The sequence below is a fragment of the Chiloscyllium plagiosum genome, chromosome 23 (assembly GCF_004010195.1).
Source record: "Chiloscyllium plagiosum isolate BGI_BamShark_2017 chromosome 23, ASM401019v2, whole genome shotgun sequence".
Lineage (NCBI taxonomy): Eukaryota > Metazoa > Chordata > Chondrichthyes > Orectolobiformes > Hemiscylliidae > Chiloscyllium > Chiloscyllium plagiosum.
The window spans coordinates 53,150,695-53,177,348 of NC_057732.1; the positions used below are offsets into that span (position 1 = coordinate 53,150,695).

Genomic DNA, 26,654 nt, shown 5'->3' on the forward strand with positions numbered 1-26,654 from the left:
CTAACTGTTCTTCCATCTCTTTGGGCTCTATCCCACCTATCATTTACTCCTTATCCCCTTCCCCCCCCCCCCCCCCCCCCACCCTATCTGCTGCAGAAAAACCACATTTTCCTAGCTACCAGTTCTGAAGAAGAGTCATCGGACCTGGAACATTAACTCGGATTTCTCTCCACAGATGCTGTCAGACCTGCTGAGCTTTTCCAGCAACTTCTGTTTTTGTTTCATCTGGAACCTGTTTGAACATGATCACGTTGTAGAGCAGCTTCCCAGAGTGCTTTGCTCAGTATCTCAGAAGATTGCATGACTGGTTGGTGGAGGAGGAAATGGAGTCTTGGGGTTCACATTGATGACAATGCAGAGCATGAGGGGCCACTCTTTTTACACAGAGTGGTTCGTGTGTGGAATGATCTGCCAGAGGAAGTGGTGGATGCATATACAGTTACAAATTTTAAAAGACATTTGGATCAGTACATGAATAGGAAACATTTAAGAGGGATATGGGCCTAACACAGGCAAGAGGGACGAGTTTAATTTGGGAACATGTTGGCATGGACCGGTTGGCCCAAAGGGTCTGTTTCCATATGGAAAGACTCTATAACTCTAATGTTCAATGGACCTAACTGTAATCTAATGAACTGCCTCCCTCAACCAGAACTCTATTAATGAGGCCTCCACCTAATCTATAACCAGCAGCCCACGAGAATTACTGAATTGAATCCAATTGTCTGCTTTAGCCCATAATTCTTTCCCACTTTGCCCGAATTGTTTTATGTAGTTGTCAGAGGTTGTATCCCACATTAGCAAGGCCCTGATTTAGGCTGCTGCACATTTGTATTAAGGTTGACAGCATTATTGTGTTTGGTTATTTTTAGGTTACATATTCAGTTCTATTGTGTCCTGTTTTTGCATCTCCCCAAGTTCACGTTCTGCTATGAACACTTGTGATTTATTTAATGTTTACTTGGACTCGCATCAGCTTGTGTTTTTGATTGTTATTTATAGTCTTACGGGCCAAGTAATTGTGTTTCTTTAAAGCTATCCCATTGTGCTTAAGGCTGTGTTCAGAGTTGATAACCCAGATACAACATGACCTTGAGTCGGATAAATAATTGACAAACGTCACAGCAAAAAGTTACCTTTTACCGGACTTAAAAGCAAAGATAGGTTTAAGGGTCACATCCCCTTTGTTTTAAATATAAAAGGAAGTATAGTTTCCAAATCAATCTTATTTCATTTTTCTTAAAGCATCACCATGATATGGTTGGAGACTGGTCATGTACCTTTGAGGAATTTTTTTTTTTTTAAAAAGAGGACCTGGGCTATAATTCTTTGGAAGTCTATTCAAGATGTCAACAGCGCAGCAGGGCTAATCCTGGGGCTCATCTGCTCAGATTGGCTTTCCTGCTTTGGTTGTTTTTCTTTCATCTTCATTTTCTTTTCTTAGCCGTGGTGGGCAGCAGGCGAGGTAGGAGTCCTCCAGCAGCAACACTGGGACAAGTCAGATTCAGCCCCCCCAGCCTGGGGTCTCCTAGTGAGTGAGGAGCAGATCCTGGCCTGGTCTCACAGGCTAGGCCCAGGCTCTGGGTCCGCGGATGGGCCTGGGCATCTAAAAAGGAGGAGAGATGGCCAGTATTCACAACAAGGAGGTCTTTTCTCCATATGAAGCTCTTCTTTGTCTTCGGTTTCCATGTGTTCCAGAAGCCTAGCAGGTGGTCTCATCTGGCAGAGGCTTCTGGCCCAGTGCTCAGTATTCCAGCGGCCCGGAATGGCAATCTCTTCCCCGGCTGCATCTTCAGGGCATTCCATCGTTCATTAATCAGTTTTCCCCAAGCCCCAAGCCATTAACTAGAATCATTGATATCCTACAGTGTTGAAGCAGTCCATTCAGCCCATTGTGTCCACTCTGGCCCTCTGAAGAGCATCCCAGACCCACTGCCCTACATTGTCCCTGTAACCCTGCATATCCCTGCCATTCCAACTAACCTGCACATGATTAGATTAGATTCCCTACAGCGTGGAAACAGGCCTTTTGGCCCAACCAGTCCACACTGGCCCTCCGAAGAATAACCCACCCAGACCCATTTCTCTCTGACTAATGCACCTAACACCATGGGCAATTTAGCATGGCCAATCCAGCTGACTTGCACATCTTTGGAATGTGGGAGGAAACCAGAGCACCCGGAGGAAACCCATGCAGACACGGGTGGAATGTGCAAACTCCGCACAGACAGTCGCCTAAGGCTGGAATTGAACCTGGGTCCCTGGTGCTGTGAGGCAGCAGTGCTGACCACTGAGCCACCGTGCATATCTTTGGATAGTGGGGAAAAAAAACTGTAGCACCGACTGGAAACCCACTTTGACACAGGGAGCATGTCTGTGTAGAGTTGGCACTGTCATCTGAGGCTGGAATTGAACCTGGGTCCTGGTGCTACCAGGTAGCAGTGCTAACCACTGAGCCACCCCAACTGCACCATGAAGAACTTTGTTTTAACTTTTTTTTCATAATTATGTAGGTCTTCTATCATTGATGCAGGTGTCATGGTGGGGCAACATATAAAACCTCACTGGATTTTTCATGGAAAAGTACAGGTGACAATAGATTTCTACTCGGTTCTAAATAGGAAAAGTCCCAACAGTCCTACAGAACCATGGGGCTGCTCTCTCATTAGAGAGAGATGACTGGTGGTGGTTTAACTGGAGGGTCACCGTGCCTCCAGCACGGGGAGAGGTTGGGGAGGAGAGTGCAGCCAACTGAGCTAACAGATCCCTTTTCTGGAAAAATTGACAGATTTGACGTATAAAATATTGGAGTACTGTAATTCCGCTCCCTGCATGGCAGGAAGGAAAGGGTTTGCACAAGGAGACCAAAAGAGGAGAGCTCAGGATGTTAGCAGGAGGGAGAACTGTGGTGATAAGAATTGGGCGGATAGATTGGGCTTGGCTTCTTTGGGAGGAGATTTAATTGGAGGTGGAGAAAAATATGAATAACAGTGTAAGAGGAAATAGAAAAGGACTATTGCCTTTGGCAGAGGTCAGTAAGCAGGAAGCTTGGGTCGAGGAGGAATTAAAGAGACTTTGAGGAGATTTCCTTCTCACCCAGGGAGAGCTGGGGATCTGGAATTCACTGCTTGAACAGACGGCAGAGGCAGAACCTTCATTGTATTTTTAGAAGTACCTCTATATGCCTTTGTAACAACATGATCCACAGGGCTATAGACCAGGAACTGAAACGTGGGGAACATGTGAACATTGGAACCAGGAGCAGGATTAGGCCAGTCGAACCGTCAAACCTGCTCCTACATTCAATAAGGTCAGATTACTCTAAGTCTCTGCCTACTCCCAATAACCTTTCATCCCACGGCTTATCAAGAATCTATTTCCCTTTGCCTTAAAAATATTCAAAGATTCTGCTTCCACCACCAGATGAGGAAGAGAGGGAGTTCCAAACAGACAAGACCCTCCGAGAGAAAGCATTCTCCTCATTTCGGTTTTGAAAGGGTGACATCTCATCTTCAAACAGTGACCCTAAGATTCTCCCAAAAAGGAAATTTCTCCACATCCAGCCAGTCAAAATCCAACATGATCTTTGAACACTGGAAATCTGAAACAAACTTCTCCTCCAGTCCTGAAGATGCAGCATACCACACTTGGCACATTAACTGCGTTTCTCTCTCTACAGATGCTGCCAAACCTGTTGAGTTTCTCCAGCATTCTCTAAATTTGTTTCCAACACGATTTTATACGTTCCAATCAAGTCGCCTCTTACAGGCATTAAGCTGGATGGCCCTTACTGACCAAGACAGACAGGATGGGCCAAATGGCCTCCTTCCAAACAGTTAAGTCCCTGGGTTTTAATGTTTCCAACTAGGAGTTACAGATTTCTGCCTCATGCTCGGCTGCATGTGCAAAACAGATTGAAGATATTGGGGAGCAAGGACAGTCAGAGAACTCGGTGAGTGATTACCTTTGCAGGAGACATGATCTTTTCCCTCGGGTGGGGAGTCCAGAACTAGGGGGCATAGGTTTAGGTTGAGAGGAGAAAATTTTAAAAAGGGACCAAAAGGGCAGCTTTTTCACGCAGAGGGTGGTACGTGTATGGAATGAGCTGCCAGAGGAAGTGGTAGAGGCTGGTACAATTGCAACATTTAAAAAGACATCTGGATGGGTATATGAATAGGAAGTGTTTGGAGAGATATGGACCAAGTGCTGGTAAATAGAACTTGATTAGGTTAGGATATCTGGTCAGTATGGACACGTTGGACCAAAGGGTCTGTTTCCGTGCTGTACATCTCTATCAATCTGTAAAATGAAGTACTGTTTCATATGAATTTTTTTAAAAACAGAAAAATGTTGGAAATATTCAGCAGTTAAGGTGCGATTGCAAGGGTTTTTTTTAAAAAAAAGATTAGATGCCCTACAGTATGGAAACAGGCCATTTGGCCCAACAAGTCCACACCGACCCTCTGAAGAGTAACCCACCCAGACCCATTCCCCTACACTATATTTACCTGTGACTAATTCACCTAACGCTATGGGCAATTTAGCATGGCCAATTCACCTGACCTGCACATCTATGGATTAGGGAGGAAACCAGTGTACTCCAAGGAAACCCACACAGGCACAGACAGTTGCCTGAGGTGGAAATTGAACCCAAGTCCCTGGCATTGTGAGGCAGCAGTGCTAACCACTGAGCCCCCGTGCCACCCACAGTTTTTTGTTAAGTCTTTTCACGAGTGTTATGGAGAGGAATGTGTGCATGCCCACTCCCCTTCAGCATCCAGCTTAACTTTAGTGTCTCCTGATTCACAGTATAACCCATGTTCAGCAAGCACATGGAATAAGGGAATAAGTGATATGTGAATTAAGGGGTGAGAATCGTCTGTGTCCGATAGACATCGCTTCATATTTTCCAATAAACTTGGGTCCAGCACCTCAGGCTCTCTGACTCCTGGGCTCTGCCACATCTCTCTAGATGTTAAGCAGCAAAAAGTCAAGTGCTGGTTCTAACTGCTACTGAGCTCTGCTTACAGGAGTTCAGTCACCATAATCCAAAGGAAATGTCCAGCAGAGAAATCCTCCAAAATCAACAAAACATCCAAAGATGATTCATACTATATCCCAAGGAGGAAGAAGTACAGTCTGTATAATACAATGAGTTTCAAAACTAAATTACAAGAACTTAATGTTACATTAACGTTGGGACAGTCACTCATTAAAGCAAGCTTAATCTGCACTGAACATGCGCTCTAATCTCAGTAAAATCCTATTTTTCCCAGGAATTTAAAAATAGATTTTTACATCAACATGAATATATCTTGCCCACTAACAGTCCTGATCTAATCACTGTCCTTGGAAGGCTGATGCTCAAGGCTTTGAACTTTGTAAAGGGCCAAAAATGTAAACCTTTGTGCAATTATTCCCTTTTGATTAACTCTGCTCTCCTTGTTCTAAACTGACAATGCACCAGATTGTTATGAAGGTGACAATAGATATCACTCACCCATATAAGAGATTATCAATAGGGCGATAGGTTTACAGAATTCTCACATTTCTAATCATGAGTACAGATAAAAAGAAACTACAATCCTTAAAATCCGTGACACAACAGAATCAGAAGAGAATCTGCAGAGTTTTGTTTATGGGTGAAAAATATAAAATAACTGAGCTGATGAATGAAGTCCAACCGTGTAGAGATTAGATGGTAAAAAATAAATGAGGACGCCAATCCTGGATTTCAAAAGATCATAAATTGGAGAATGACACAGATAAACATTCTGTCTTCCAAGTTAATCAGTGCTGGTTGAGCCAGCATGGAAAACAGCCCAGATTTTTATACACAGTTGTGTTCACTGAGTCTAAAACAAGACAAGCTCTCCAAATCTGTCCCTGATACCTCTCCTGCCAATAGTTATACTGACAGGCCAACAGCACGCCATCTAGAATGTGCTCCATACAAAGGGGACACAGATTGTAGAGCCCATAATAGCAAGGCTAGAGACTCGTGAATAGACAGTCACAGCAGTACTCCCTCTTGCTAATGCTCCTCACTGCAAGTGGTCTTCATCACCATAACATGCAAAGCTTGATCCTCCCTTCAGTGTCCAATGCAATATGTAAACTGAACGCAAAGAAAAGATTCTAGGGGCATCTGGCTGTGCATCAGAACTGAGCAGATGAAGTGGAAAATCCCAACTCACTTCAAATGATCATCCCTCTCCAATTGGGAAAACTGCCTCAGAATTAAAACTACGCAAAGCCTAGTCTGCAATGATAATTAATTTAGAACAGATGATAAAGAAATAATCAGAACTTGTAAGAAAGGCACTGCAGTAAGTATGGGTGATTTTAATCTTCATATAAGTTTTACAAATCAAATTGGCCAGGATAAGTGAGTGGATGAGTATACAGTGTATTTGGCGGAGTTTCTTTGGAACTAACCTGAGAACATGTAACAAACTGCAACAAATAAAAGTCCTCATAGTAAAGGACATGTTAGAATTTCATACTCAGTTTGAGGGGGAGAATTGTGGGTATGAAACTAACGTCTTCAACAAAGACAACTTCAAGGGTACGAAGACACTGAGTTGACAAAGAAACTGTGTCAGATAATTTAAAAAAAAATGATATTTCATGACTCTCAACAAAAATACAATCTTTCTTTCACAGTTGAATACAAGAGCAGAATGCAGCATCTTGGCGAAATAAAGTAGTTAAGGACAGTATCAAATTGAAAGAAAAGATCTACAATACTGTGAGTATTAGTAGGAGGCCAGAAGATTAGTAAATATTGGGAACCAAAGGACTGCTAAGGGAAGAGGGAGAAATTAGGGTACAAGAAAAATCTAGCATGAAATATAAAAACACAAAATGGTGAATCTTACATTTTAAAATATTGACTGTGAAATACTGGAAGAAATTAACAGAGAAAGAAGGTATTAGCAAGTTTGGCAGCTTTAAAAATGGGTAAATCCACATGCCCAGGATGTTGAGGGAGGCAAAGCAGCAGATACCAGTGCCCCAAGAGCAATTTTAAAATTCTTTCTGACCACTAGTTCTGACCAAACCCACCAGGGGGCTGGAGAACTGCTAACAATATCCTGTTATTTAGAAAATGGAGGAAGCAACAGACAAAGAAAGTACAGAACTAATCTTAGTGGTGGAGAGGTTATTAGTAAAGATTCTGAGGGACAGAATATATCTTCACTTGGAGAGATGGAGGTTAATCAGGGATTGTCAGCCTGCAGTTAAGGGGAGGTTGTGTTTGACAAATTTGAAATAATGCTTTGAAGAGGTGTGATGTGTGACATAGAATACAGAAACTTTAACAAGACTTTTGATAAGATCCTCTGTGGCAGACTGGTCAAGAACGTAAGAGGCCAAGGTATCCAAGGCAAAGTACACATTGGATCCGAAACTGACATGTATGGCAGGAAGCAGAGGGGGATTGCTGAGGGACGTTTCTGTGATTGGAACTTCATTTCCAATAGGTTTCAGTGGGGCTCAGTGCTGGCGTCCTTGGTGTTTGTGATATGCATTGATGATTTGGACTTAAATATAGAGTGAGGTATGGTCAGAAGAGGTTTGTGGATGGCACAGATGGTAAATAGTGAGGAGGCCATCAACAGACCTGGTCAGAGCAGTGCCAAAGTGAATTCAACTCAGAAAAAGGTGTGAGGTAGCGCATTTGGGAAAGACAAATGAAGCAAGGGATTACACGATGAATGGTGGGATCCTGCAAAGTACTGAAGATCAGAGGGACCTTGGTGTGAACATCCATCAATCCCTGAAGGTACTAGGGTAGATGGTAAGACAGCGAAGAAGGCATATGGGATTCTGGTTTTTATTAGTGGAAGCATAGCGTGTAAGAGCAAGGAGGTTATGCTGGAACCGTATAAAACATTGCTAGGCCACAGCTGGAGTACTGCATGCAGTTCTGGTCACGATATTGTAGGAATAATGTGACTGCACTGGAGAGGATGTAAAGGATATTTAATGGGAACTGTTCTGAAGAAGAGTCGTCATCTTGGACTCAAAATGTTAACTCACTCTCTCTTTCTCTACAGCTGCCAGCAAACTTGCTGAGTTACTCCAGCACCTTCCAAATCTCCAGTGTCTGCAGGACTTTGTTTTTCTAACAAAGCAGGGTATAGCTGTATAAACAGGCGAGTGAGCACACAACAGAGAGTCAACCTGTTATCATCCAAACAGCATCGCTGCATAAGTCCAAATGTCGAAGGGAAAAATAATGAAGCTCCCATAAAACTAGGAGTTTGTCAGATTCACCCTGACATTCCAATAAATAGAAGAAAAATAATAACCAGAGAGTTATTCCATTTCTCTGCATTTTTTATATGGATACAAGGTATTGATGGTAAGACTTTTTTTAATACACAATATTCACAGATTGTGGGCATCATTAACCAACAGTTATTAATATTTAAAAACTCAGAGTGGGTGATGCTGGCTGGGTCAAGTTTTAATGTCCATCTCTAATTACCCAGGGGGTAGTTTACAGTCAACCACATTGCGGTGGGTCTGGAGTCATATGTAGGCCAGACCAGGTAAGGATAGCAGATTTCCTTTCCGAAAGGACAATACTGAAGCAAATTGGTTTTTCTGACAATCGTTTCACCGTCATCATTAAATGCTTAATTCCAAATTTGTATTGAACTCAAATTCCATCACCTGCCAAGGCTGGATTTGAACCCATATTCCCCAGAGCACTGCTTATGTTTCTAGATTAATAGATTGATAATACCAATAGGCTATCACCTCAACTGGATGGGCACTTACCCCTAACCTTTACACAGAATGTGGTAAGACTCCTTCTTGAATACAATGGAGTGGAGTGGAGCCACATTTAGGTCAGACTGGGTAAGATTAGATTACTTACATTAGATTAGATTAGATTAGATTACTTACAGTGTGGAAACAAGCCCTTCGGCCCAACAAGTCCACACCGACTCGCCGAAGCGCAACCCACCCATACCCCTACATTTACCCCTTATTACCTAACACTACGGGCAATTTAGCATGGCCAATTCACCTGACCTGCACATCTTTGGACTGTGGGAGGAAACCGGAGCACCCGGAGGGGACCCACGCAGACACGGGGAGAATGTGCAAACTCCACACAGTCAGTCGCCTGAGTCGGGAATTGAACCCGGGTCTCTGGGGCTGTGAGGCAGCAGTGCTAACCACTGTGCCACCGTGCCGCCCACTCTAGCAGATTTGCTTCCATAACGGACATTGGTGAAGCAGAGGATTTTACAACAATCCACAGTATCATGGTCATTGTTCCTTTTAATTCTACATTTCATTTAAATGAACTGAACTTAACTGCTCCAGCCACTGCGGTGTGATTTGAACTCATGTCTCTAGGTCATTAGTACAGGCATCTCAATAATTGTTACAGTGTGATAACTACAGACCATCCTGGTGATGACACCTATTCTCTGAAATGGGATGGGGTCGGGGGGAGGTGAAAGTTCAGGAACAGCCCTGAAAAAATCTACTGTGGAACCTCTTAAACTGGACAGCAACTTCATTAGAATACCATTAAGATTTGCATACAAACACACAATTTACACAATTGTGCGCATCTGCTTCAAGCCAAACAAAGTGATATGCTTTGACACGACAATCTACCTTGAAAGAAGATTTCTTTCCCATCCTGGACAAGGCATCACACAGTACACAGATGTCATCTGAAGTCCACAAGACACCGGAGCAGAAATTAAGCCATTCAGCCCATCGAGTCTGCTCTGCCATTCAATCATGGCTGATAGGTTTCTCAATCCCATTCTCCCGCTTTCTTTCCGTAACCCTTGATACTGAGAAACCTTTTTATCTCCGTCTTAAATATACTCAATGCCCCGGCCTGCGCAGCCTCCTGTGGCAGTGAATTCCATAGATTCACCACCCTCTGGCTGAAGACGTTTGTCCTTATTTCCATTCTAAATGGTCTTCCCTTTACTCTAAGTCATGGCCAATGGCTTTGTGAATTTGATTCTTTCTTTGCTATGACCGGGAGGAAGGGACTGACTGTACCTTACATCATTGCCAAAGGTAACCTCAATATCACTTCACTTATTAATGCCTGGGGATTTTTTTTCTATTCAGAGCATGCTGAGAGTTCACTCCTGACAATTTAAGATATCTTGTACTGTTAAGGTTGAGTAAACAGTACAAGTATGGCTTCACCTTGTCACATTATGGAATCAGGAACTCTACATTGCTGAACATAGCAAAGTATGCTCTACAGAATTCAATGTATAATATTCACAAATAAGGACATTCGTAGCAATAGGATTGTCAAGAACTCCCTTTATCATTTATCCACAGGTCAGCGTGCAGGAACTCCACATGTTTATCTGAGGTAAGAAAAACCCATCACATGATTTTATAAATTATTGACCGCTCAGGGATCAGAAATGGAGGGCTTTTTTTGAACAGTAATAAATCTCATTTACTAAATTGTCAAACTAAGATTAACTGTGAGTAATTGTTGCATACAGGGTACAAGTTGCATGTGAACTGTATTTAATGTTTATTTTGTGAAGAAAAATCTAAATCTGCTCTCCTACATTTACAGGGCTTTAATAACACAGTCAGAAGAGTGCCTTCAACATTCTGAAAGGTTCTTGACATTTCAGGATTGTTTTCAGAGTGGTGCTGGTTTAGACAATACCAGTGATTAAATTCCTAACACACGGAGTTTTTGTTAGTTGTGCATGGGATGTGGGGATCACTGACTAGGCCAACTTTTACTGCTCACCCTTGGCAGGGTGGTGGTGAACTGCCTTCTTGCTCCACTGCAGTTTGTGTAATGTATATCTATCTACAGTCCTATGAAGGAGTTAGTTTTGGACCCAGCAAGGAATGGCTAATATTGTGGATGCAGGTATGTTTGCTGAGCTGGAAGGTTAGTCTTCAGACATATTTTCACCATACTAGGTAACATTGTCAGTGAGCCTCTGGATGAAGCACTGGTGGTGTACCCCGCTTTCTATTTATATGTTTGGGTTTCCTTGGGTTGACATTTCCTGTCATTTCTTTTTCTCGCTAATGGTTGATATAATTGCAACTGGAGATAGCGGAGTCAGATGCTTTTACCCTGATGCACAGACCTAGCCTGCTAGATATATTCTGGGGGAGAGCAGGACTAGATCTACCCAATCCTTTGAACAGTATGTCTCAGTTCCAAGTGATCACTTTGTGAGGAAACAGTAATAAATGGAACCTGGAAGTTGGGGGGTGCTATGAACTGACATGGGTTGGGAGGGGTTAGAGGAAATCCTCCAGAACAAAAAAAAAGGAAAATAGTTCACAAAAGAGAGAAGTTATTAAAATTAACTGACTACAGCAAGTACTCAACCTCTCCTCTCCATCCCATTTCTTGTAGAAATACTCAGAAGTGTTTGGGGAATTCCCCCTTCAGTCAACAGCTTGTGCTGTGGTTTTCCATCTAAGTTGTGCACCAGTTTTTTCTGAGTGGGGGGAGGTAACCACCAGTTCAGTTGGGTTATGACCCACTTTGGAGCAGGAGGGACTTGAACCCAAGCCTCCTGGTTCAGAGGCACACATTTCACATAACACACTGATTATCACTACAACAGGACATTGGTTAGACCACCTCTGGAATATTGCACGCAATTCTGGTCTCCCTCCTATAGGAAGGATGTTGTGAAACTTGAAAGGGTTCAGAAAAGATTTACAAGGATGTTGCCAGGGTTTGAGTTATAGGGAAAGGCGGAATAGGCTGGGACTGTTTTCCCTGGAGCGTCGGAGGCTGAGGGGTGACTTTATAGAGATACATAAAATCATGAGGTGCATAGATAGGATAAATAGACAAGGTCGCTTCCCTAGAGTGGGGGAGTTCAGACCTAGACGGTGTAGGTTGAGGGTAAGAGGGGAAAGATATAAAAGAAACCTGAGGGGCAACTTTTTCATGCAGAGGGTGGTACGTGTACGGAATGAGCTGCCAAAGTAAGTGGTGGAGGCTGGTACAATTACAACATTTAAAAGGCATCTGGATGGGTATATGAATAGGAAGGGTTTGGAAGGATATGGGCCGGGTGCTGGCAAACGGGACAAGGTCAGATGGACTTGGCTGGTCGGTACAGACAAGTTGGACCAAAGAGTCTGTTTCCATGTTGTGTGACTCAATGTCTGTTTTATTATTTCACAGAGCTTAGAAAAGCCTTTAAGACATCTAGGCAGCAGCACAACATCTGCCACTCTAGTATAAGAATCATATATGTGTCCATTAGTCTATTAGCAAGCATTTATTTCAGTTGATAGTCAATGTATTTGTCAGTCAGATAAACTATGTAAAACTATATTAACTAGACAATGTCTGATATGTCATATCATTGTATATAGTTAACCTTAAGAACCTGTTAGTGGTATATGTTACAAGGGGGAACATGTACAGAACAAACCACACTGCGTCAATGACTAGGAAGGGGCAGACATGTATAACGGGCACTTCAGGTTTTTGCATAATGCTATTTGATTATAATTAAGTAATCATTAACAGAGTGACAATGTTTAAATATTATGTCACCTGTTAAATGTGAATTTGTAAACTGAAGTAATTACGTATTAAACTGACAGTAAGTGTTGTAAAATCTAATTATTAAGCAAAATATTGCAGATGCTGGATCTCTGAAATATTATCTGAATGTGTTGGAAATATTCAGCATTTCAGGAGGTATCTGACCTGTCTCACAGGGCAATAAATGCTAGCCCAGCCAGCAACATTCACATCCCATGAATGAATATAATTTTTAAAATAGAGGTTGTTTTTCCGGTTGGATTCCTTGGAGCTGAAATCTCTTTCTATTTTCCTCCTTCGTCACTGATTCCACATGTTCCTTCCCTGAACAATGTGATAACCACTGCTACACTGGACAGTGACGTCATCAATAGAGCCATACCCTCCCAATCTCCAGATGCTCTGATATACCAAATCCCATTATTTAGGCTTTGAATTTTTGCATGCAAAGATGCTGTTGAAAAGCCTTTTCAAAAGTAAACATTTCAAACTCAAAAGTAAACATTTCAAACTCAAAAGCGATCACAGGTTTTCCATGCCCCAAGGTTGAAAAGCATCACTTATGCAGAGTTAAAATAAAGAACCTTTCATCTTGATTTATGCTAAACTTGGAGACTCAAACTGACAGCTCTCAGTGAATAAGCCTCACAGAGCCAGCAGCAACTCCAATTTAAACATTTTAATTCATTAAACCCGGTTACCAAGCAACTCATTTCATTTTAAACTAGGTCTTTCCAATGGCTGCAGCTTGAAAATCTAGTAAACAGTCGCTGGTTGCCATACAGCTGGTCATAGCGGCTCACCTCTGAAACGAGATTTGATAAGTGGTGAACTTTCAGGAAAGCTACGACAGAGGGATCCAACCAGACAAGTGCACTCTCCTAAAGAGAAATTTAATGACTTAACCTGGCTTAACTTCAATCACAATAAGAGTTAGACTTTCCCAAAAGAATCATCAAGCTTGCATGTTAATGAGATCTGTCTGCATTAGGAAGTCATGTTGAAATTGATTTTAAAAACAGCAAAAGCCTGGCCCTGTTGACTATAGCAAGGTGAATAATCTTAACCTCTTGCCTCATGGACAACTCTTGAGACAAAGCTCAGGAGCTCCCTTCCTAAACCTCTCTATAGTTCAGTTGGCTAGATAGCCAGTTTGCAAGTATTGCCTGGGTTCAGTTCCTGCACATTACCTGAACTTACTGAAATAATCCCACAGAGGTTGGTATCCCATCATTGAGTCACCCTTTATTTACATGTGCATATTTCTTGACACTGGTTCAGCTCCCTCAGAGCCAACTCCTGTTGATATGTCAGCCAGGGCTCCCTGATTGAATCAGGTTAACAGCCCTAATCACAGAACTTATGTTCTATGAGGTCCACCTGACTGATCCCATTACAATCGCTACAGTTACCGTGAAGGACTTTCCTCCTTGTCCTCTCCCCTCACCGGAGGCATAGTGACCAACAGGTTAAACCACCACTAGTTGTCTCTCGCTCTCCACACCCCTCATCCCCATGAGGGAGCAGACCATGGTAACTTTTCCTTTACCATTTCTTTTGTTCATCGGCCCAAGTATCTCCTTTAGAGTCAGAGTCATACAGAACAGAAACAGACCCTTCAGTCCAACTCATCCGCACTGACCAGATATCTCAAGCTAGTCCCACTTGCCAGCATTTGGCCCATATCCCTCGAGACACTTCCTATTCATACACCCATCCAGATGCTTTTTAAATGCTGTAATTGCACCAGCCTCCACCACTTCCTCTGGCAGCTCATTCCATACGCTCACTACCCTCTGCGTGAAAAATTTACCCTTTTGGTCCTTTTTAAATCTTTCCCCTCTCACCCACGCCCTTTAGTTCTGGACTCCATCATCCTGGGTAAAAGACCTCGAATATGCATGCCCTTCATGATTTTATAAACCGCTACAAGGTCAGCCTACACCCTTTTACATTCAGGGAAACATCTTTTTGATGTTAAATCACATTAGCAGCACTTTATAAAAACCCCAAAGTTGTTTGTTTTGGAATGGACGGGGTACTTATTGTGTGTTGAACCTGACCTCACTTTCCACCAACATCAATGGCCGATTCAATCCTGCCAGCTTCTGTTGGGGTATTAGGTTAAAATCACTCAATATTTCAGTTAAGTCTTTTTCGCAGAAAACCCAGTATAGCCTCGTTCTCACACACAATCATGTGAACCACTGGGTAATGCTTATCTCCAGGGCTAGCAGTGATCACAGCCTCTGCTCAGTATGTAGCTGCTGCTGTGGGTTTGGCTCCTGATCATAGCTGCTGCTATAAGTGCAGCTGTATTTCATAAAAAGAACAAAAATAGAGATTTTAACCTCACTGAAAATAAAAACTTGATTTTCATATCAACAGGTGGGAAGCTGAAAGGCTGAAAGAAACCCACCAGACAATATTACTGACTGTATTAATATTTACCATCTTACAGCAATACACTTTGCATTGACACAAGGGCCAACAGTGTTCGAAAAAGGAGCTCAGGCAGACCATTTAGTCCCTTGAGCCTGCTCCATTATTCAGTCAAACAATGGCTGATCAGCCACATCCTATTCACTGCCCTCACTACTCCCATAGCCTTTGATTTCCTTAGTGCCCAGGAATTTATCACATTGATCTCGAACATGCTCAACCACTGACTATCCTCCACTCTCTGGAGTACAGCATTATGAAATGTCCTCCTGCTCGAGGCAGAGATGGCTCCTGGTGGAACTGGTCATCTCTTTCATGTTGAAACAGTGACATTAGATCTCGACTTTCTGTTCACTGGAGACAAACTCTAGACCTCCATCCAGGCCAGCCCAGTCAGTGTTGTATACAGCCACAGACCATAAGACAGAGCAACAGGAGTTGGCCATTTGGCGTCTTCTGGCAAAGTGACCAACCACCTGAGCAACTAGGCTCAACATCAAACTGGTGAATCAGTTTCAGCAAGCAGGGTCTGGAATGCAGATGCCAAGGTTACCTCAGGTCGGAAACCAACAAAGACCAGCCCAGACTCGTCTTACATATTGAGCAGAGGTAACCAACCTTAACAACAGCAGAGTCACTATGACCTGAAACTCTAAGTGGTTCTCAGGCAGAATAGGGAGGGATGTTATATTTGTGTATTCCCTAGTTTCCCTGGAGGCCATTCCCTCAGTGAGGAAGCGACCGACGAAGACTCCGTGCGAGACTCGCCATTCTACCAAGAAGACCCTGAATGCTGTTTTGATGAAGCTAGGTGAATTCGATCCAATTAAGTTCACTAGAACATGTGGTATATGTTGTTGTCAGGCAGTCAACCTGGTTTGGAAAGTGTTAACTCAATTTGTGTAAGCATACTTTTATTAAAATACTCACAAGTTAAAGAAACAAAAAAGTTTGATCCGAGGTCCTTTGTTGTCTCATCCTGTATGAGCACCCGTGTGACTGCATTTTCTGAATAATAAACTGATCGAAGTGTCTATACAGAATATTCCAAAGACAACACCCTCAGGCCTGCTCTGCCTTTCAACAGGATCATAGCTGATCTGACATTCCTCACATCCATGTTCCTGCCCTCTCCTCGTACCCGTTGATTCCCTAGCTGATCAAGAATCCGTTCATTTATCCCAGCCCTAAATATACACAAGGCCATCAGGTCACTTACTGCACAAAGGAGGCTATTCTGCCCATCTAATGTGTATATAGAGCACTCTGGTCAGTCACATTCTCCCTCTGTCCCAACAAGTTTATTTCCCTCAAGTATCCATCTAATTTCCTTCCAAACTCATCAATCCCTCTATTACCACCAATCTCAAAGCAGCAAGTTCCATGTCATTACCACTCACTGCATAAGAAATTCCTCTTCACATTCCCCCTGGTGTTTAATTGTCCAACACACTAAAGACCATGTGCATAAAACTGAAAAAGTAAGAATGCCACCTTACAGAATCCGAGGATATTGCAGAGTTAAGATCAGTGCAGCTGCATGGTGTTGTCTTCAGAAATGCTACTGTCACAGAAACTAACAATTCAACAATCAGCTTTCCTTCCTTAATTCATTGCTAGTTTGTCTGGTTCTGGAGAAGGCTCACTGAACTCAAAATGCCATCTCTGTTTTTCTCTCTCCAGACCTGCTGAGTTTCTCCAGCAATTTCTGTTTTTGTTTGTTTCAGATCTCCAGCATCCACAGTTCTTTGTTTCATTTTATTGCCTTATTTTTATTCATTACCCATCAGTAACTTAGCATTCCAGTTCATGACCTATTTTGTATCAGTTGGCTCGGTTAGGATTCTGAGCTTGAGAGTAAAGTCTGGAGTCTGGAAGCTTCTGTCCAGGACTCCAAGGCTGACAGTTCAGTCTTGCTGTGTTGTAAAAAAGTAGTGCTGTCTGAGTGAAAGATCAAAATTAAGGAACAGTCTCATATTTGTCCCTCACTAACAATATCAAGATGGCTAGTTAGCTGTCTCACTGGTGGGTGTGCGCAGATTGGTGTCAAGCTCCTTTCTCCCACTGGTGGGCGTGTGCAAATTGGTGTCAAGCTCCTTTCTCCCATCGCAAAGTTTTATTTCATTCATATTAGAAAATCAATTTAGTTATTAACAGCTTCATTTAATAAATCACCTGGTGAATTAAATATTGAATAGCTTAAAAAGGTATGAAAACTGGTCATTGCTGGGGCCTTTTGGTCAGGTGTAAAACTGCCTCCTTTAAAAACAAGCAGCAGGTCATGAGCAATATTTGCAAAGAATTGAAAATCACTCCCTCCTGTTGTTCCATTGTAAAGACATAGTGAGACATGAGCTATCGTACAGGTCAGACACTGCCCCTAAAACCGACAAAATTGGAACTGAGAAGTAACATTATTAAGAGAAAGTGAGGTCTGCAGATGCTGGAGATCAGAGCTGAAAATGTGTTGCTGGAAAAGCGCAGCAGGTCAGGCAGCATCCAGGGAACAGGAGAATCGACGTTTCGGGCATAAGCCTTTCTGCTTATGCCCGAAACGTCGATTCTCCTGTTCCCTGGATGCTGCCTGACCTGCTGCGCTTTTCCAGCAACACATTTTCAGCTCAAGTAACTTTATTAGTAAACGTTTGTCTGAAATAATAATTCTCAGAGAGACAGATATGAGTTTGTGTAAACTAATTTCATCAAAAATCAAAGACATGCAAATTGCTATTGTCATTATTGGGTTATAAACTATGGAAATGCAAAAAGCCGCAGCTCAAGGTCTGCTGGGAGACACCATGACATTATGGTTTTTTTATCACAGTACAAAATGGTTTCTCTTCATAAACCTGGTCCACCAACAAGGATTGGCTTTGAAGCCTGTACAGAGTCATTTTTTTTGTTGGTTTCACGTCAGCAATTTGGATAAATCCTCAAAGGAACAGAGAGTCCATTCTGTGCATTTTCATTGCAGTTAAATGTGAGTCATACCGCACACAAACACAGACCCCTCAGTCCAACTAGTCCATGCTGACCATAATCCCATACTAAACTAATCCCACTCTGCACGCGCTTGGCCCATATCCCACTAAACATTTCATATTCACTTATTTATCCAAACTGTCTTTTAAACATTGTAAGTGTACCCACATCCACCACTTCCTCTGGCCATTCATTCCACACATGAACCACTCTCGGCATCAAAAGAGTTGCCCCTGACTTCCAGCATTCAATACAATCATGGCTGATTTCACCTCAGCTCCAATTCCACTTTCCTGCCCACTCTCCATAACACTTTAACCCATTACTCATTAAAAAAAATCTGTCCATCTGCTCCTTAAATTTACTTAACGTCCCAAGGATGCACCACACTCTGGGGTAGTGAAATTCACAGATTCACGACCCTTTGAGAGAATAAATTTCCGCTCATCTCTGTTTTAAATCTACTGCCCCCAATACTAAAACTATGACCTCTCATTCTCGACTGCCCAACATGAGGAACCATCCTCTCTACGTCTACTTTGTCAATCCCCTTGAGCATCTGATATACCTCAATTAGAATTCCTCACATTCTTTGTAATGACTCTGAATTTGTTCTTTCTTGATGTCATGTTGTGATACGAGAGTATGAAATTGGTAGAAATGCAGCACACACATCAGGGAGGTGGGTCAACTTGACAGCACATGTTCATGCGTGCAGCCAGAGGCAGCTGAACAGCCACTTTCAGTGTTGAGCTGGTCTATGATTCTATGAACAAGTGGGTTTGTACCCAGGGCATGTTTGACTTCAGCAGTGAGCAGGTTTGAGGTACAAGGAGCTTTGACCTATTAGGTAAAGATTGTAGGTTAATATATGCACAGCATGTGGTTCTGTAGTAGCAAACCTCTAAACTAGCACGTGCAGGTTCAAATCCCACTGCCCCAAATTATAAAACATCTGAACAGTTTCATTAAAAATATTGTTGAGATTTGCAGGATATACATTTACAAAAATAGCCAAAGTTTGGGGAAGATGTTTACACAAGATTGGTTATTGCATGAGTATATATGGTAGTTGTGAGTCTCTCTTAATTATAGCAACATGGTTATTATGATTAAAATTGGAAAGCAGCATTTACCCAGAATATGAAGAGAATGTCAACTCTTGGACCCTGAATCTAAATAAGGTTGAAGAAGTGGATTTAATTTTGCTAAGAAAGAAATGAGATGGGATTAACATTTCATTCACTCAAATGTGTGGTTGGGTGATCTACTTTTTCTTATGGTCTGGTATGTCACTTTCACCAGTGATGGAGACAGCAACATAATAATTTGTTATCATAGTTTCAGGCTTGGATTTCAAGTTAGCCACCCACTTAACAATTAGAACACTTTGGAGACAGCAAACACGCAATTAATTTGGAACTCCTACCAATTACAATTTGAAACCGTGATGTCAGCAGCAGAGTTTCCAGAACAACCGCAAACATTATTGTAAAAGCAAAGAACTGTTACAGCACAGAATAGGGAAGTAAAATTATAAGAGATACATGTTTTGTTAAAGAAATACCGTAAGGCGTTGACTGAACAGGCCGCTGACAGACTTTGCTGCCGCTCCCAGTTGTACCTAAGCCTTGGCATAAACCTTACAGATTGTTCTTCAAAGGTTCCTTCATACAGCATTTAAGACAGTCTGACCTTTGCAGTCCCTAAACATTCCTAGTTTTCAATTCTGTGGATTGTCCTCAGCTATTTGTACAATAACTGTGTGCCTTTCCACCACACACCGGTGGGATGGTAAATAGAACCAAACCAATCAATTGGTCAGATCAATTACTGCTGCACTCCCCCCTTCCACCACCCCACATCCTTAAGAATCTGCTGTTTCCACCTTGCTTTATCCCATCTGCTGTTAATGGGATTTATTGCTTTATAGAGAAGAATGACTGGTCTTGACAGTTTGGCAAATTGCAGCATAAATCTCTCTCTCATACAGGAGCTGGGAACTACTGAGGTATTTTTATTATCTTGCCTTGCCATGAAGCATTTTTAAGAAAATTATGCAGTATAGTAGAAGGCACATTGTGTCTAGCAGTCAGAAGACAATAAACAAACCCAGTTACAACTCTCCCGCTCTACGTGAAACCGGTTGTAAGAAACCTTTGAGCTATTAGTAAACACAATGTGATTGTGTATGCATTGTTATTCTCCTGTCCCTGTCCCATTCCTTCTCCCCACAACTTTGCCTTAAGGCCTGGGGCAGAGTTACAGGTGTGCAAGCATCTGATCTTCAGGTCCCTCACAGGGAGGGACAGAGTGCCACATGAGGGATGCCGACTCAGTGGAGAGGATTGTACAAAAATGGGAAATAGACAATTGGAGCTTGTGGGGGAAAAAGGATTGGACAAGAAACTGGGAAATGCAGATTGAGTGGAGCTTGGTAGATCCACAGGCAAGGTGTTGGAAGTGTCTGACTGGAGATAAACAAGACAGGACTGTGGATTTTAGTGCTCTCACAGGATTGCATTTGAGGAAAATAAGAATGACGTCCATTATAATGAATTTAGAAGTGCTGTAATTGAACACAGAATGGAGAAGATTACACTTGGGATGTGTATGACTCAGCCACTGAGCACACGCCACATTTATCAATGAATACTTGATGCATTATCTTAAAATAGTCTTTCAAAGAGGTCACTTCTCCCAAAATCAGTTAAACTGTTGCAGAACAGGGATCTTGGTTTCAATCACCCAGTAATGCACTACATCGGGATGTAGGTTTGCTCTCTGAGGTGGAAGGACCTTGCAGCTCAGCGAGCAAATCTGCATCCAGAACCTCAACCTGAGCTACAAACCTTCTCAAAACGCACATCTACCCCACTAGGCAACAGAAACACATGGTCTTTGTACAATCACAAATTTCTGCATGTGTCTGGAAGTCCCCCTGTAAACATCTTTCCTCTAGATTGATACAGACAAAAAAAGGTGTGCTTGTTGCCAAATAAACCTGACATATTTACTCCAGATCATCTTATTCAAAATAAAATGTTGATTAATCCCATTGTTGTACTCTATCAAATATTCTAAGAGAGACAACACAAAAGTAATGACTGAACAGATAGCTACAGACTCTGTACACATTCCACAAAACCTGGGAACAGATGTAGTCCATTCAGCCCATTGGGTCTGCTCTGCCATTCAATGTGACTGTGGCTGATCTAATAATCCTTGACTCCACTTTCCTGCCTTTTCCCTATAACCCTCATTTCCTTTCCGGATTAAAAATCTGTTCATCTTCAACTCGATTGCACTCAATGAGCCAACATTCACCTCACTTTGTAGTAAAGAATTCCACATATTTACAACTCTCTGACAGTCCAAATTCCTCCTCCTCTCTGTTTTAAATGGGCAACCCCTTACTTCAAGATTATGCCGTCCAATGCTTCATTCTCCCACAAGAGGAATACTCCTCTCATTTATAGATTAGATTAGATTAGATTACTTACAGTGTGGAAACAGGCCCTTCAGCCCAACAAGTCCACACCGACCCGCCGAAGCGCAACCCACCCATACCCCTACATTTACCCCTTACCTAACACTACGGGCAATTTAGCATGGCCAATTCACCTGACCTGCACATCTTTTGGATTGTGGGAGGAAACCGGAGCACCCGGAGGAAACCCACGCAGACACGGGGAGAATGTGCAAACTCCACACAGTCAGTCGCCTGAGGCGGGAATTGAACCCGGGTCTCTGGCGCTGTGAGGCAGCAGTTATTGAATGCCACCTTCCAGTGAACGCTCATCAAAATCCAGAGACATAATTCCTGGAGCAGATAAGAAACAGGGAATATGACATTGCAATTTTAAATTCACAGGGATCCCTGGTGTTATTGATCACTAGAGATCTCCAACGTTAAAGCATAGAGAGCTCTAGTCTGTAAGACTGCCCTGTGCTGTGAGTGACAGCACTCAAGATAAAGATCAGGATTCCTGTGACTTTCTAGAAAACTGTTCTGAGTCACAGGAAATATAAAAATACACATTTTAAAATCTGATTGGAGGAATCTTTTTTTGGATTAACCAAGAAAATCATATTACCAAATACAGTCAAAAGAAGGATCAGTTTTGAATTCATTCAGTACTGTTCTGCATCAGACAATCTCTATTGCGTTCCTCTTTGTGAATTACATTGTTTTAAACACAGACTGTCTCAGAGGAGAGAGTATTTCAGAAAATAAAGCCAAAACAAATCATGGAAAGCCCCAACTGTTTGACACTGTCACGGTGCAGTGTACAATGTGTAGGGAGGCAGCTCCACACATACACAGCCAGACACTGGGGTGAAGTAGTTCTCCACAGAAATGGTCTATTGTGTAACAGCCGACATTCCTCTCTCGGATATTTAAAAGAAAAGGCTGCAGACAAGTATACATGGACGGACACTTCGAGAGCGGTGTCACAAAAAAGCTACTGCATCCAGCCCTGGCTCTAATACAAAGGGAAATAAATGCTTATACACATTGTAGGTCTCACTCACAAACCTCTGCAGGTCTTTGTTTAATATCTAACTGCCATACCTTATAAAGAAAAGAGTCCCTGGAGTGAATGCAGATGTGTTCCCTCCGTCTCTGTCTCCCTGAGGAAGTCCAGCAAGCGCCTTGTTTTCTCGTGAAGCCTGTGCCTTCTGTAGGTACTGGTCTTACTGCTGTTAAAAGACCAGGGCTGGGGAGCTTTGAAAACGTTGATTAAGGTTGGGTCACGTGAGGCTTCAGAGTCAAACAGCATTTCACGGAGTTAGACTGCCTTCAGACTGACTCCACCCTCCAGCTTTCCTTTCCCCACTCTCTTCAAATTTAATTCATATTGCAAGAGGAAATCAAAGGGATTGTGTGTGTCCCAGGGGTAATGCAATGGGCTCGAGATCATTTTGCACAGACACAGAACGAGCTATTGATGATAGGTCATGTTTATGTATAGAACTGTGATTAGGCGAAAGTCCTTTTGTATTTCTGACGAGGGGATTTATGATCGGTAGAGATTGCAAAGTGTTTCAGTTGCGTAGTTTAAGACATTCCTGACAGTAACCAATGCCATTTTAAGTTGAGAGACTCCTGATGGAGTTAGCAACCCTCTCTGTGGAGCTCTTTGTAACATAAAGCTTCTACAATATGTCTGTTTCTCTGCTGCCAGATGGGCCTCTGGCCAACATTTACGCTTCAGCTGAATACATAATCATTTCCAAACTCTAACTCCAGGGCTCCATCATATTGCAGACAATATGATGAGGACGGGAGGATACACCCGTGTTCACTCTCTGATCGCTCCAGATTAGTTTTATTTTCTATTTCAGCCATTGGATGGTACTGCTAGGCAGGCCAGATTGCAGTGGGAAACCTGGTTTGATAGACCAAAGGTTTTATTTTTGCAGCCTCATTATTGTGGTGGTTAGTTACTGAAGATATCCAGATTAGAGTGGTTCATAGGGCTTTTTGCCCGAAACATCGATTTTCCTGCTCTTCGGATGCTACCTGACCAGCACCACTCTAATCTTGACTCTAATCTCCAGCATCTGCAGTACCCACTTCTGCCCACTGAAGATACCCATGAGAGAGTGCTAATTACTTAACAAATGTACGCAAGTTTATTTTACAAAGAGAAAAGAAAGCTAAATACAGTCATAGAGTCATAGAGATGTACAGCACGGAAAAGATCCTTCGGCCCAACTTGTCCATGCCAACCAGACATCCTAAATTAATCTTGTCACATTTGCCAGCATTTGGCCCATATCCCTCCAAACCCTTCCTATTCATATACCCATCCAGATGCCACTTAAATGTTGCAATTGTACCAACCTTCACACTTCCTCTGGCAGCTCATTCCATACACGTACCACCCTCTGCGTGAAAAAGTTGCCCCTTAGGTCCCTTTTATATCTTTCCCCTCTCACCCTAAACCTATGCCTCTAGTTTTGGACTCTCCCCACTTCCGGGAAAAGTCCTTGTCTATTTACTCTATCCATGCCACTCATGATTTTATAAACCTCTATGAGGTCACCTCTCAGCCTCCGACAGTCCAGGGAAAATAGTCCCAGCCTATTCAGCCTCTCCCTGTAGTTCAAACCTTTCAACCCTGGCAACATCCTTGTCTATGACAGATTAGAAAAATTTGAACATATTTGGCAAAAAGATAGATTCAGCTTTGCTCCCCACAATATCCCTTACAGATACTTAATACTGCTGCAGCGTCACACCGAACTTAACCCTTTGCTTTATTAGTTAACTGGTGCTTTCCAGGTTTAATGGTCTAGGAACTTCTTTCCATTCCTGAGGACCTGGATTGTTTTCAAGTCTTGACAGCCAGAAGACTTCTACAAAAGCTCACCAACCTATAAATTTCACAAACTAAAATCTCCCAATCTACACAACTGACAGACTGCACTTCTGCTCAGATAACACCGTCTTTTTGAACTGAAACTTGATTTTTTTGAAGCGAACACAAATTATTAGCGGTCCCTGACCATTTGTTTTTCTGCATGTTATAAACTTCAGCATTGTTACTATGTCATCTATTAACCTCACAAATATCCTGCTGGGTGCTTAACGTAAGTCTCATGCTATCTTGGAAATTATGCCTTTGGTTTACTGTTCCAAATTACTTTCTGACCTCTTAAAAAGAAAGTTACTTTTATAGAACTGAAATCATCAATCTGTTTTACCTCTTCGTTAATATACAAATTCCCAAATTATAATAAAATGCAAAAAAAAACATGATGACATATTGGTAAGGAAGGTTGAACATTATGAGGGTAAATTTGTTAAAAACATTAATAATTAAATGCAAAAGCTATAGAACAGCTTCCACTTTAAGGACATTTGTAAACACGAAGGCTTGAATAACCATTCTTTTTCACACAAAGCATAGGCCAAATACTCCAATCGGTCAGCAATTGATCTCTAAATGTTTGAATGATATATCGTTGAGTAGGTTTACAGAGCTACAGGGGAAAGAGTAGAGGAGTGGGATCAATCGAGAGCCCACTGAATGACCAGGCTGGGCAGAATTGGCTAAGTGACTTCCTGTTCTGTATCATCTTCTGATTAATATTGATAGCTACGCTAATAGCATGTGTTCCAAATTCTCCCATCGGATTTAAGGACAAGGACAACTGTAACTTTGAACATGGGCAGACAAAGCTACTGAGTTGGTAACTTTATCATTTCAGCCATGACTCATTCCCTGAACTTGGAGTATGTGTTATGTGTAAGGCAGCAGTGTGAACATCCTCAATCTGTCTACAGCCAATGTAGGCAACCACACTGCCCTCACTGAGATGAGCAAGTCACCCACTGTCTTCCCAGACCATAGGGCTGTCTCACATTAGAGAGAGGTGGCTGGTGGTGGTTTAACCTGAGGGTCACCACTCTCCAGGTGAGGGGAGAGGTTGAGAAGGAGAGTCCTTCACAGTAACCTCAGCCAGTGCAGGAATTGGACCCCAATGCTGTTGGTGTCACTCTCCATCACAAACCAGCCATCCGGCCAACTGAGCTAACCAATTCCCAGATAAGCAAATAGTTGAAGGAGGGATTGTAACACAGTATTCCTTATAAAAAGAATCTTCTACCATTCCTAGTCAGTGAGGGCTCAGTAAACCTGGTTTGGAAGCTCATCATTTTTATAAATAAGGAGACGGAAACTCCAGCTTGCTACGAGTCATCCAATTGGTCAGTCACTGCTCCTCCCATTCCCATAGCCAGATCTGAAAATGGATGCTTCTTTCAGATGCAGCCTTTTAAAACGTTATGTACTTCTTATGGTCAACGGCTCTTTGAGTTTTTACACATAACGGTCTCAGCATAACATTGTATCAACTGAAAGAATAGTTGCCATTTTTAAGTACAGGTGATAAAACAAACTGAACTAAAGCAGGGGGATTGAATTTAAGAGCCATGAGATCTTATGAAACTTTGGTTAGACCGCACTTGGAATACTGTGTTCAGTTCTGGTCGCCCTATTAAAGGAAAGATGTGGATGCTTTGGAGACGGTTCAGAGGAGGTTACCTGCCTGGAATGGAGGGCTTATCTTACAAAGAGAGGTTGACTGAGCTCGGACTTTTTTCATTGGAAAAAAGAAGGAAGAGAGGGGACCTAACTGAGGTGTACAAGATCATGAGAGGCATAGATAGAGTTGATAGCCAGAAACTTTGTCCTAGGGCAGAAATTGCTAATACGAGGGGTCATAGTTTTAAGCTGTTTGGCGGAAAGTATAGAGGGAATGTCAGAGGCGGGTTCTTTATGAGAGCATGGAATGCATTGCCAGCAGCAGTTGTGGAAGTGAGGTCATTGGGGATATTTAAGAGACTGCTGGACATGCATATGGTCACAAACATTTGAGGGTTCGTACATTAGGTTTACCTCACATGAGGATCAATGGTCGGCACAACATCGTGGGCTGAAGGGCCTGTTCTGTGCTGTACTGTTCTATGTTCTAAAACAAGGAACTGCAGATGTTAGAGATTTGAAACAAATGTAAACAGAAATTGCTGGAGAAACTCAGCAGGTCTGGCAGCACCTGTGGAGAGAGAAACAAAGTTAACTTTTCGGGTCCAGTGACTCTTCATCAGAACTGAAAGGTGACATTTCTGCTGAAGAGAAAGTTGAGAGTTGTTGGGGGG

At 42.4% G+C, this 26,654-nt stretch overlaps 1 protein-coding gene across 2 annotated transcripts in view; it reads right to left on the minus strand.

Annotated features, from left to right (window-relative positions):
* Positions 1-26,654, minus strand: part of fam107b (family with sequence similarity 107 member B) — a 155,829-nt gene that overhangs the window by 86,976 nt on the left and 42,199 nt on the right. The window contains exon 1 of one of the 2 annotated variants that reach the window (XM_043714191.1): positions 22,560-22,746. The exons of the other annotated variant lie outside the window; for it this stretch is intronic. The gene's annotated coding sequence lies outside the window, so the exon portion shown is untranslated. Of the gene's footprint in view, positions 1-22,559; positions 22,747-26,654 lie in introns of those variants that run through there. 2 annotated transcript variants of the gene reach the window in all.